Raw genomic sequence first — 10953 nt, forward strand, 5'->3', positions numbered from 1 at the left:
TTTTTATGTTGTATGAACTGCGCATGTGTGATCCGGTGTGTTATATATTTACTTTATTTTAATGTTTTTAAGAAGTGGTGTGTATTTCAGCTTTCTTTCTGCCTATATGGCTAGGCGAGCGAGTGTAGGGCTGTTATTCTGCTTTCTTTTACTTTTCATCAAGCTAAATTGGCAGGCGTGTGCGTGTTGCTGTTTAGTCCATGGTGTATATTGTCTGCTGTTATATAATGTACTTTAGGGCTATATGGCCTGAGTGTGCCTCCCGCCTAAGTGGCTTGGATACAGTTGAATTGTATTTGCATAGCTTGCTGCTTTGAAACATATGTGCGTATTTTTGTTTTTAAATGACTTTATTATTGTTATATCTTTTTTGTTTTCAGTTTAATTTTTATGGCCTAGCAATTATTATTTATTTTAATATAAAGTGATAAACTTTTTGTCTGTAGCGAAGAATCTCGCTAACCACTGCACCGATATGGTTTTTCTTTACTGTAAAGCTACATATAGGTATTGGGATGGTTTTAGGCTATTTTATTTTTAAAAGTATGGGTAGGTATGGTTTTAGGCTATTTTTTGCCCTGCCAGATTCTTTTGATTATAGAGCCCCTAGATGCTAGGGCCACAGTGGTTAGTTTATTTAAAAAAACGATAAATTTGTTTAAGAGAAAATATTTTTGACAAAGTTAACATTTTTATGTAAAAATTTACAAGAAAAAAGATTTTTAAGTGAAGTAAATATTTTAAATGTAATAAAACAAGGATGACAACATCCATTAGTAGCGAAGCATAAAAAAAATCATTGGTGGTAATATGTACAAGTAGATTTGAAGTTTATTTATTAATTGATTTATTGGAGAAAATAAACATGGATGGAGTAGAATTATTCCAAACATGAAGAAAAAATATTTTAACAAATAGCAAAGTGCTTCTATGGTTTATATTCTATTACACAAAAATTTTTTAGATTGTTTTTATGCGCACGAAAAACGAGTTTATCCTATATTTGTCTACTTGTCAAAAATTATTTTGCCAAAAACTGACAAAAAAATTATTCGGCGGCAATTATTACTTATTTAAGAAAAAACTGGGATTGTTTAAGGGTAAAAATTGTAAAAATCTAATTTTTGAAGGAGGAACTTTTTTGTATCTTCTCATTTTTTGTAAAAATTATAATCGTGTTTAGTGGAGAAAAATAGATATATTGATATTCTAATATTTAAGATGTTTTAACACACATATTGATTTAGCTTATAAAATTATAAAGGGAGGGATAGGTAAAGTGAATAAAATATGATATTTAAATATTATGATATTTGATTGTTTAAAATGGAATAGATACATAATTACTTCTCATATGATCATCAAAAACTTTTTATTAATCTTTTTTCATAATTCTAATCAACCAAAATTGTTCTATAAATTAAAAATTGGTAATTTTATGCCTTTTTTCCTGTTTGATAATTGAGGGGAAATTTGAACATTTTCTTTTTATATTATGTTTCTAAGGATATTGAACTTGTTGTATATACTTGAAATAATTTTCTTACTTTTAAGGATTCATTTTATGACTTTAAATTGTGAATTTATATTTCAATTAAAGTGGAAATTAAGTGGGAAAAAGTTCTATTTTTAAATTCGTATTATTGACAAAACTACCCCTCTATCTACAAAGGATGAATATCAGAGATAGTTTAGCATACTAATATCCTATTTATCAAAGCAAGGGTGATGTTAAAAATCGGTTTACATTGTAGGAAAAAATAAATGTTAATCAGTTTACTTTTTGTTTGACAATAGAAACCCACTTTGCATATTTAAATTTGAATCTTTTTTGGACTGTTTTAAAAGAAATATTTCGCCTTTATTATTTAACAATTTTATCTATATATGGGAGAAAAATGGGCCAATTGAAGTTACTTGGATATTTTGTTGAAACCCTGTTTGATTTTGTTATTGTACTGGAAATTGAATATTGTTTATTTTATGAATTTCTAAGTTACTTACATTTGTATAAAAAAAGACATTTTAGTTTCAAATCCTTTACATCTAGAAAAAGTTATCATATTTTGGGGTTATTGAAATTAAAACAGAAAATTTCGTTTTTTAGTGAAACAAGAAATCTTTTTTCCCTATATTTGATATTATAGTTGAGATGATTTTAAAGTTTGATAATCCGATGAGAAATCCTTTGTTTTAAAGCTATAAAAGTCCTTTATTTTCCCACACATAACAAAAAGGCCTTTATTTAAACATTTTCAATTATATGCTACAAAAAAAAAATAACTTCCTGGAGGTCCAGGGATAACAGGATATGTAAAAATTGCTTTGAGACCAATTATTATCCGATGGATTAGAACCGGTTCTCAGCTATATTAAAACTCATGTATAGCATTGAATTATATATAATTTTCAACCAATACCAACTAAAAATTCATAATACTAGTTTAGTAATTTTTCGTTTTAGTGCTAGCGGGAAACTGTCTATAATACGATTTTCTACATAATTTACTATATGAAGTTTGAGAATACATGAAATTATTTGCTTTGTATTTTAAAGGAGAAAGTATGGGCAGAAAATATCTTTAAAAATTGCAAGATTATCAATTTAGAGATAAAAAGGTGTAATAACTTTTTAGAGATTAATTGGAAAACGACAAAAATCCTGATGAAGACTTAAATAAGGGGACTGAAAAACCTAAAATCATATTAAAGCCTTAATCTAAAAATAAAATCTTTAAAACCAATGTGGAACTTAAGTCAAGCTTCTATAAAATAGAGAACTTAATCAGTTCAGTCCTAAACTTTATAAAGTTGTATAATTTGTAATTTTAAGTATAAGTACAAGAAAATCAAATTTATTTATGTGTATAAAAATTAATAAAAAGTGCATATTTTTAAGCGATTATCAGAACATGTGTTTAAAATCAAGTTTTCTCCTCATAAACACAGAATTTATAAGTTTGTTTTCATAAAAAAAAATTAGACAGGGTTTCACATACATACAGGGATATTAAGGGATAAGACAATGGATGATAATATATTGGAAATCGAGTTTACGCCACATAAAAACACAATTAATAAATAGTTTTCATAAAAAGATTGGATAAAATTAGACTTACATACAGATATCTTAAGGGATAAGACAATGGATGATAATCTGTTGGAAAATCAAATTTAAGACACCTAGACACATAAAAATTTGATCTAGGTAGACATACATACAGGGATCTAAGGGGATAGGACAATGGATGATAATCTGTTGGAAATTTACGTCACATAAGCATATAATTAATAAAAATTGGATTTAATTAACTTTGTCTATTTATTAAAACCCGATGTTTAACAGAAGTTTTTATTTCTTTTGGGATCAAGTTCATGTTTATTTTCAAGGTCTTGTATTTTTGGATAACACATGTCTGTTCATAAATTTTGTCAACTATTAATTTATTATTGTGTGGTGTTTTCTTATTACTGCAAAAAAAAATCTTAATAGCTTTATCTATTTAATTGTTATTAATTCTTGTATTTTATTTTTAGGTATTGTGTCTGTAATTGTATTTGGTGAAACAAAATTTGTTGAGGAAGCTTGTAGAACTGAAAAGAAGATGACATTGGTGACAGCTGATAATTGCGGAATTCCTACCAGTTTTAGTCTCCCTTTTGGGGCCTCCTGTAATACGCAGATGTACCGGATTTGTCTGCGGAAGAGTGAAGGGCTTATGGATACTAATGGAGGTATAGGAAGGTTTTTAAGCAAAATTATTCTATAACTAAATTGTATGTTTTATGCAGTTTTGTGGGGAGTTATTTTATAATTTTGATTGTATGTTCTTTTTTGCTACAAAACTAGATATGTCTGTATTTGTTACAGAATAGATAGCGTATCTGCTCTAGAACTAGAATTGTCTTCTGTTGAACTTTTTAATATTCTATTTATTTATTTTATTAAGCACACATAATTGCCCTACTTTATAATTATAATGATGTTTATTCTTGTTCAAACTTTTTATTATTTTTTCTTGCCTTTTATAAATAAAACATTAAAGTAATGTATATAGAGCAATAAATAGTATATGTAACAACCACCCCTTCTCAAAGACCTTTTACACAACTTTGGTTAGGTCTTTGAAATAAGCTGAATCATTCAAAAATGTAAATACAGCCGGGTGCTGGCAAAAGAACCAAGAGCAAATTGCAAACTAATGTTAACACAAGGACGCCCAAGCTTTTTACTTAGCATGGGGGTAAAATGAGGATTTCTATATGTTCAAGGGGAGTAATGTAAGGTATTTAAAAAAACTTGAGGGGTGTAAGGGACAAATACACCATTACCCCTTTACTTGGACATCTATGTTTCACCTATAATGATTTCTGCATTTTGCCTAGTTAATTTCGTTTTTGCATTGTTTAATTACTGTTCATTTGTTAAAAATTATTTTGAAATTTATCTATTGATCTCTTGAAACTGAAAATAACCCAATACTTGAAATAAGGACATAGTTAATTTGCCGCCCCCACAAGGGAGAGCTCAACCATTTATGGAAAAATAATCGAAAACAATGTAAATATAGGCAAAATTTAATTTGGGAACATCTGCAATATATTAGTTCTACAATTGTTGCTAGATGTCTCTAAAAACTTGATAATTTTGATTTGCTACAAAGTAATCACACCATTAGGAAAAATGTCTTATTAATCACAAATAACTAGGTTTAAAAATGCAGTATTGTAAATCGGAAAAGATGATTATGAATATAATGGCAGTTTTAGATACTTCACATAAGTTTAGACAGAAATGACAATTTTTTACTAAAATTGTCCCTTTCTTTTTCAAAAAGCAGTAAAAAGCATTAAACAGCTATACTTAGAAAGCAAAATTTAATGGAATTATTTTTCGTCTGCAACGCTCTAGGTCTTTGCAATTGGAAATCAAATAATATGCTCTTTATACATTTATACTATAAATTTATTAATGAAACTCTGTGTCTCATTGTATAGTTCTAAGAATGGGATCTGGAGATTCTTAAAACGTTTGGATAATGACTATTTTATACCTTATCTTTTTAGCTAGATAAACCCTAATATAATTTAAGACATTAATTATTTTATTTAGGGTTTTAATTAAACGGTTGCTCGATTTAATTGGCTTAAACTCCGGCTTTGTTTCATGCTTATTCATATCAATCCTGTTGGTTCCGCGTTCAGTCATGGCAATGAGTAATAATCTCTCATTTGACATACTAATGTATGCAATGATAAAAAATAATAAGCCAAATGACGCAAGAGTACTACCAATCACCATACTTGTTAATAGAACTAACATGATTGTCATGAATTTATTTTGAGAAGGAAAGTCTTCAAGATATTGGAGCCATGATAAAGCCTTTGTGTTTCTGGCCCCATTTTTCATGCACAATGTACTTTTAAAATCTGATTTTTCTTTAATTCTATTGTTTTCAGATATGTTAGTGTTGTAAGAGGACTGTGCAGTTTTGCAGTAGTCAATTTTCTGCTCATCTAAATCCTCAGGGTAATTTTCTTTGCTTTTTATTTTACTGATGTTTGTCTGTTCGTCTATTTCCTCTTTTTGCCCCAAAATATTTTCTAAATCGACTTTGCCTATTTGTACTTCTGGGCATAGCAATTGTTGAGGCGAATTAACGGAAATTTTATTGCTAGATAATTTTTCAATTTTTTGACTTATTTTTTGATCCGTCGCGTAATTAGGGGATTTACCAATATTATCCCATTTTGTGTTAAACACATTTTCTTTTACATTGATAATTGCTGGCGGATTAGTTTTATCTATTGGATTATTAACAATAGAGTTTTCCATTATTTTTAAATCATTGTTTATAGACGAACAGTTTAATGTTGAAGTATTAGATGTTTGACTTTCCATTAATATATTTTCTATTAGCTTATTAGTATTATTACTATTTACACTATTTTGGGTATTATTATTGACATTATTTGGGTAGTCGAACAATCTAGTACTTCAACATTCTTAATTTTTATATTTTCATTTTGATAATCAATATCCGAATTTTTCAGGTTTATCTGAATGGACAAAGAGATGTTGATTTTGGGACCAGTTTGATTTAATGGTGAGGTTTTCTCTAGAATAGGGGTGCCGGGTATGTCCCAAGAATCCGTAACTTGTGGTATTTTTACCTGTAATTGTATGTTTTTGCTTTCTTGAGAAATACTCGGCTGCCCTACTAGTTTTTTTCCATTGTTGGCGGGAGTTTGCACGCCGACAATGGATGGTATAGTCTTGATACACCATAATTTAAGCAGCGTGGGCATTGTTCTTTGGAAGGATTGACATTAGGGAAAGTGAAACATTCCTCACTACCATGGGTGTCAGAATTACACAATAAACAAACTATACTGTTAGCTTTTTCTTTATCCTTTTTATCCCACCATTCCATATTTGCTTTTTTAACTGTTTCATCTGGATGTTTTAAACAGTATCTAGAATAGTGAGGCTTTTGGCAATGTTCACAACTAGGTTTTGGTTGGGTTGATATATCCTGTGTGGGGTTTTTGTCCTTTTCCACCTGGTTTACATTTGCATTTCTTTGTCTGTCCATCTTTCTTTTTCTCTCAATTGCTGAGGTATAAAAGCTTCTATTATTACTAAACCAGCTTAAGATTGTCTCTTTAGATAAGTAAGGAACATTAGTGGATGTCAAAAATGCTGATTGCAATAATGGTGGTACCAAATAGGTACATATTTTTTCCCTAAGTTTAGCCATTTGATTTTCATGACTATTGCCTGTTTTTTGCAACATGGCTGCCAAATATATTATTATTTTATTTGGTCTGTCTTCATCTTCAGCAGTGAATCTATAAGTGTAGAATTGTTTCTCATATTCATGTGGGTTGAGTAATTCTGCGCCTATGGTAGTTAGGATCGATTTTACAAAATCCTGAGCACTAAGGGCATTAGGATCTATTTCTAGCATATCTAGTTTATTCCTTGATTCTGTATTAAAGTAGTGAATAAGAATATTGTTGTAGGAACTATGAGTAAAGGGGATCTCATATTCCTCCAAATATTTAAAAGTGCTAAAAAAAGTGTAAGGGTTAGTTTTTTCTCCATATTGGGGTGGGATTTTACCCAATATTTTGACTTGTCTGTGTATACGTTCGTGTTGACAACTTCCCCAAATTAAGTTATTTGGTATTAATTTTAATATTTTTGCAATATTTAGGTCTGTGGCTGTAGCATTTTGCTGTAACAGTGTCTGGAGGATGTGTATTTGCGACTGGGAGAACATATTTCCAAGTAAGTTATTGTCTTGTCTTGTCTCTCTATTTCTGTTATCTCTATTGGTAGATGGAGTCCTTCTATCTAACTCTGTATCTGAAGAGCTAGAACTAAAGCTAGGGCCACTACTGTTGCTACGTCTATTCATTCTCCTTGGCATAGAGAAGTTCTGTCTGTCTTTATGCCTGTCTTCTTTGTCACTATTGTCTCTTTTATTTTGTCTTTCTTTACTTGACTTAGTTTTGTCTTTATCGTGTTTATAACGATTTTCATGTCTATCATGATGTTGTTCATGGCGTCTCTGGTCCTTATTGCCATGTGGGTTAAGTGGATCATACATTCTGTCAGGCCTTTTTTTAGAATGTTTTTTACTTTTTTGTCTGTCAAAATCGTCACTATAATAGCTAGATTCTGACTCATAACCCGAAAAATCTGAAGTTGGTTTAACTACTTTTTTATTTTGGGGTTTATTTCCATTATTTTCTTGTTTTATTACTTGAATATTTGGCTCATTTTCATGTATGGTAGAAATGTCTTGTACATGTATTTGAGGCCTATGTAATATGCGATTTTGTCGCCTATTGCCTAAGACAAGCATTGCTGTTGCTGAGTGAATCTCAGGCCTAACATGAACACTAGGTATTTCCTCCAGTCTTAGATAATGATTTACTGCATTATTTAGTCCAGGTTCATATTCTGGATTATAAGGTGGAGGATTTAATATTTCATCTTCTAATTGATCAATAATAATATCATCCATTTTAGGTTATTGCTGTACTACACATGGAATGAGGCCTAAATCAAAGATAAATGGAGCACCATTGTGCGTGGCCTATGCTCTGGATAGAAGAGATAAATGGCAATAATGATGGTGACATATGGAATGATTGTTTGTCAATGAAGAGCTGTGCTTTTATGGATGCTTTACTGGTAAGACTTATTTAGTGGCCTTGAGCCAATATCCCACCTAAAAGAAAAAAAGTTAAATCTTTCCTGGGTTAATCCGTAGGTAACGGAACCAATTATTATGCTTCACTACCCGGTTCCCGGAACAGTCGCGTCCTTCTGTCACACTACTATGGCCAAGGCGCTGCGCTCTCACCTCCTCTCCCGGTCCAAGCTCGATTCAGCGAAACACTAATATCTGTCTGTTTAGAAATACCATCCAATGAAATGACTATTTATATTTAAAAACCAAATCACTAGATAATAGATTACTAATCAGTAGATATATAATTTGTCTTAAAACCCTATTCCGAAAATAACGTGTTATCAGCGGTTTCAGGAATGTATATCGACGATCATACGTCTATTGGAAATCAAACTTTTAAGTTATTGATGCCCTATATGAATTTTGATTAAATATTTTAGACCAAGATCTATAGATTAAGTTATCACCGACTTACACGATATATGGGGCGGTCTCACTCACCAACCTGCAGCCACGATAATTTGGCCGGCTTACGGTGTTATCTTAAAGTCTTGGCGTCAAATATACCAAAATATACCAGATTCCCTAATATTTTATACTAAGGTTCGTCGAACAAGCTAGATCTATTTACCTTCGAAAAGATAATCACGAGAGTGCAGATCCGGCTGACCAGCCTCAACAATCTGAGGTGTTATGTCAGAAACTTAATACAAATTATTGAGAAGTAAAATTCCGTCCAACCTCAGAGTAAGATCCCCGCTAGGGTTCACTAACCAGCCTTTAGACCACTATATGTTAGCCTTTGGTGTTATCTTATGGTATAGGAATTTTATACTGCTAAAGAAACAAAATCTGTCAGAGTCTCAGAAACCATCAGGCGATCCCGAAATATGGAATCTATTGTGGTATCTTAAGGTCCGAACAAATATTATTCTTTTTACTTAATCTTAATAGCTACCTATTAATATTAGCCCACAGGGGCTTAAACCCTATTATTTCCCCCCTATACCTAAAGTATAAACAAAGTTTTGTAATATCTCAGATCTTTATTTTTAAGGAAATTTTAAATAATTCTATTTAACAAAATCTATTTTATTTTAGGTATGTTATGGCCAAAGATCTCAGAGAGAAGTTTTACTCAAGTTAAGTTCTAGTCAAAGATTTAACCCGACCTATCCCTTAAGAAATTCGACTGGTGATTTGTCTTGCTATATCACAACTGACTGTATAGCCCGAGTGGGCCACCTTTTATAGGCCTTACTTCCCAGCTAACTGGGCAGAGCCTAGAGAGTATCACCAAAATGTTTCTCTTTTAACTTCTCTTTGGCAGAGCCTAGAGAGTATCACCAAAATGCTTCTCTTTTAACTTCTCTTTGAGACATTTGAAAAATCATTGAGTGTTTATACAAAGTGATAAGATAACAAATTAAAGATTGCAAAGTGATCACATTGTATTTTTGCACATGTTAAACATGAAAATATGGAATCAGTGATTTCAACGAGTCCTATGCTTGAGAGATTTAAGCCAATAACTGTTCTCGTGGTCTTAAAGAACTTATTAAATTTATATAATATCACAAGCAAAACTCTCTGAAACCAGAAAATCCACACCATTGTTATTGTTATACTAGAAAATATTTGACTATTGATTTGACTATTTTCGTGGTTTTGTATGAATTACCATAAAAAGGATTAAGTTTTGATTCAACGAGTAAATGCATAAGGGAGAGATCTTTAAAGGGAAGTGTTAATTTGCACATATGTGGGTAAAATTATGACATGGGGGAAGGCTTATTTTTTCATGTGTTAACTCGTGGAAAACTCTTATGGTGCCTTTCAGCTTATTGAATTCGTACTTTACCAGATGTTTTTATAAATCTTTATTTTTGAAAGAATTATTTTTGTTCTAAATATAATTTCATCATACATAAGAAGGCAAGTTAATAAGCATATTCTATTGGTGGAAAAGTTATAGGCACATAATTATTAATCATTTTAAACATAACTAGATTTATCTGGATTATCTATTTATTTGATGTTTCTTTGAAAAATAATATAGAAGTTAAATTAGGATCTACTTTTCTCCCTTGCAAGGCTACTCTACAATTTTCTGTATGTTGTAAAATGACTAAGAGGGTGAAATGTTGATCCACTTGTTATATTAGTAACTTTACAAGAAAAAAATCAAAACTATATACACCCATGATTTAGAACGGTACAATAATTGTATGTCTGTCTGTTTACTTGCCCTTCTGAAATATTAGATCTCAGTAACGGCTGAATCCATGGGTTGTTGTTTTTAACATTGTAAATATATTGACCACCACAGAGGGCTCCAATTCTTTCGCGTCTTTTCTGTCTATACAGGGAACTAACCCTGCGGGGTAATTCTTACCATTTCTTAGCCTAACCTAAATTAGAATTAGAATTTTTAAAGTTTGTTTGTATTCCAAATGTATTATGGAAACGTCTGATCAGTTAGATAAACATATAAACTAAATTGTAGGGCTTTGGGTAAAAATATTTTTTCTCTATTACAAATTTTCTGTATCGTGAGTTATCCTATCCATTACAAAATGATTGTACTAGAGAGTTTAGATAATAAAAATAAATTTATGGATCAAGTTATATGTATAAGAAATCACATAGAATTATGAAGGAACACCTATAGGGGCACTTGAGGAGGAGAGAGTCAAATTTAATAACCCAATTTCTTATTTTAGATTTTAAAAGAAAAAGTAAAAAA

General features: G+C 30.8%; 1 long non-coding RNA gene across 1 annotated transcript; it reads left to right on the forward strand.

The window, feature by feature from the left end:
- The first annotated feature begins 213 nt into the window (after positions 1-213).
- Positions 214-10278, forward strand: LOC145313178 (uncharacterized). Its single transcript, XR_013877278.1, has 7 exons — positions 214-324; positions 3538-3735; positions 5461-5530; positions 6055-6107; positions 7221-7294; positions 8042-8206; positions 9309-10278. It is a non-coding gene; the product is annotated as an uncharacterized LOC145313178 (long non-coding RNA).
- Positions 10279-10953: the final 675 nt, after the last annotated feature.

This window comes from Acartia tonsa, chromosome 1, assembly GCF_053477335.1.
Source record: "Acartia tonsa isolate MP-2025a chromosome 1, ASM5347733v1, whole genome shotgun sequence".
Classification (NCBI taxonomy): domain Eukaryota; kingdom Metazoa; phylum Arthropoda; class Copepoda; order Calanoida; family Acartiidae; genus Acartia; species Acartia tonsa.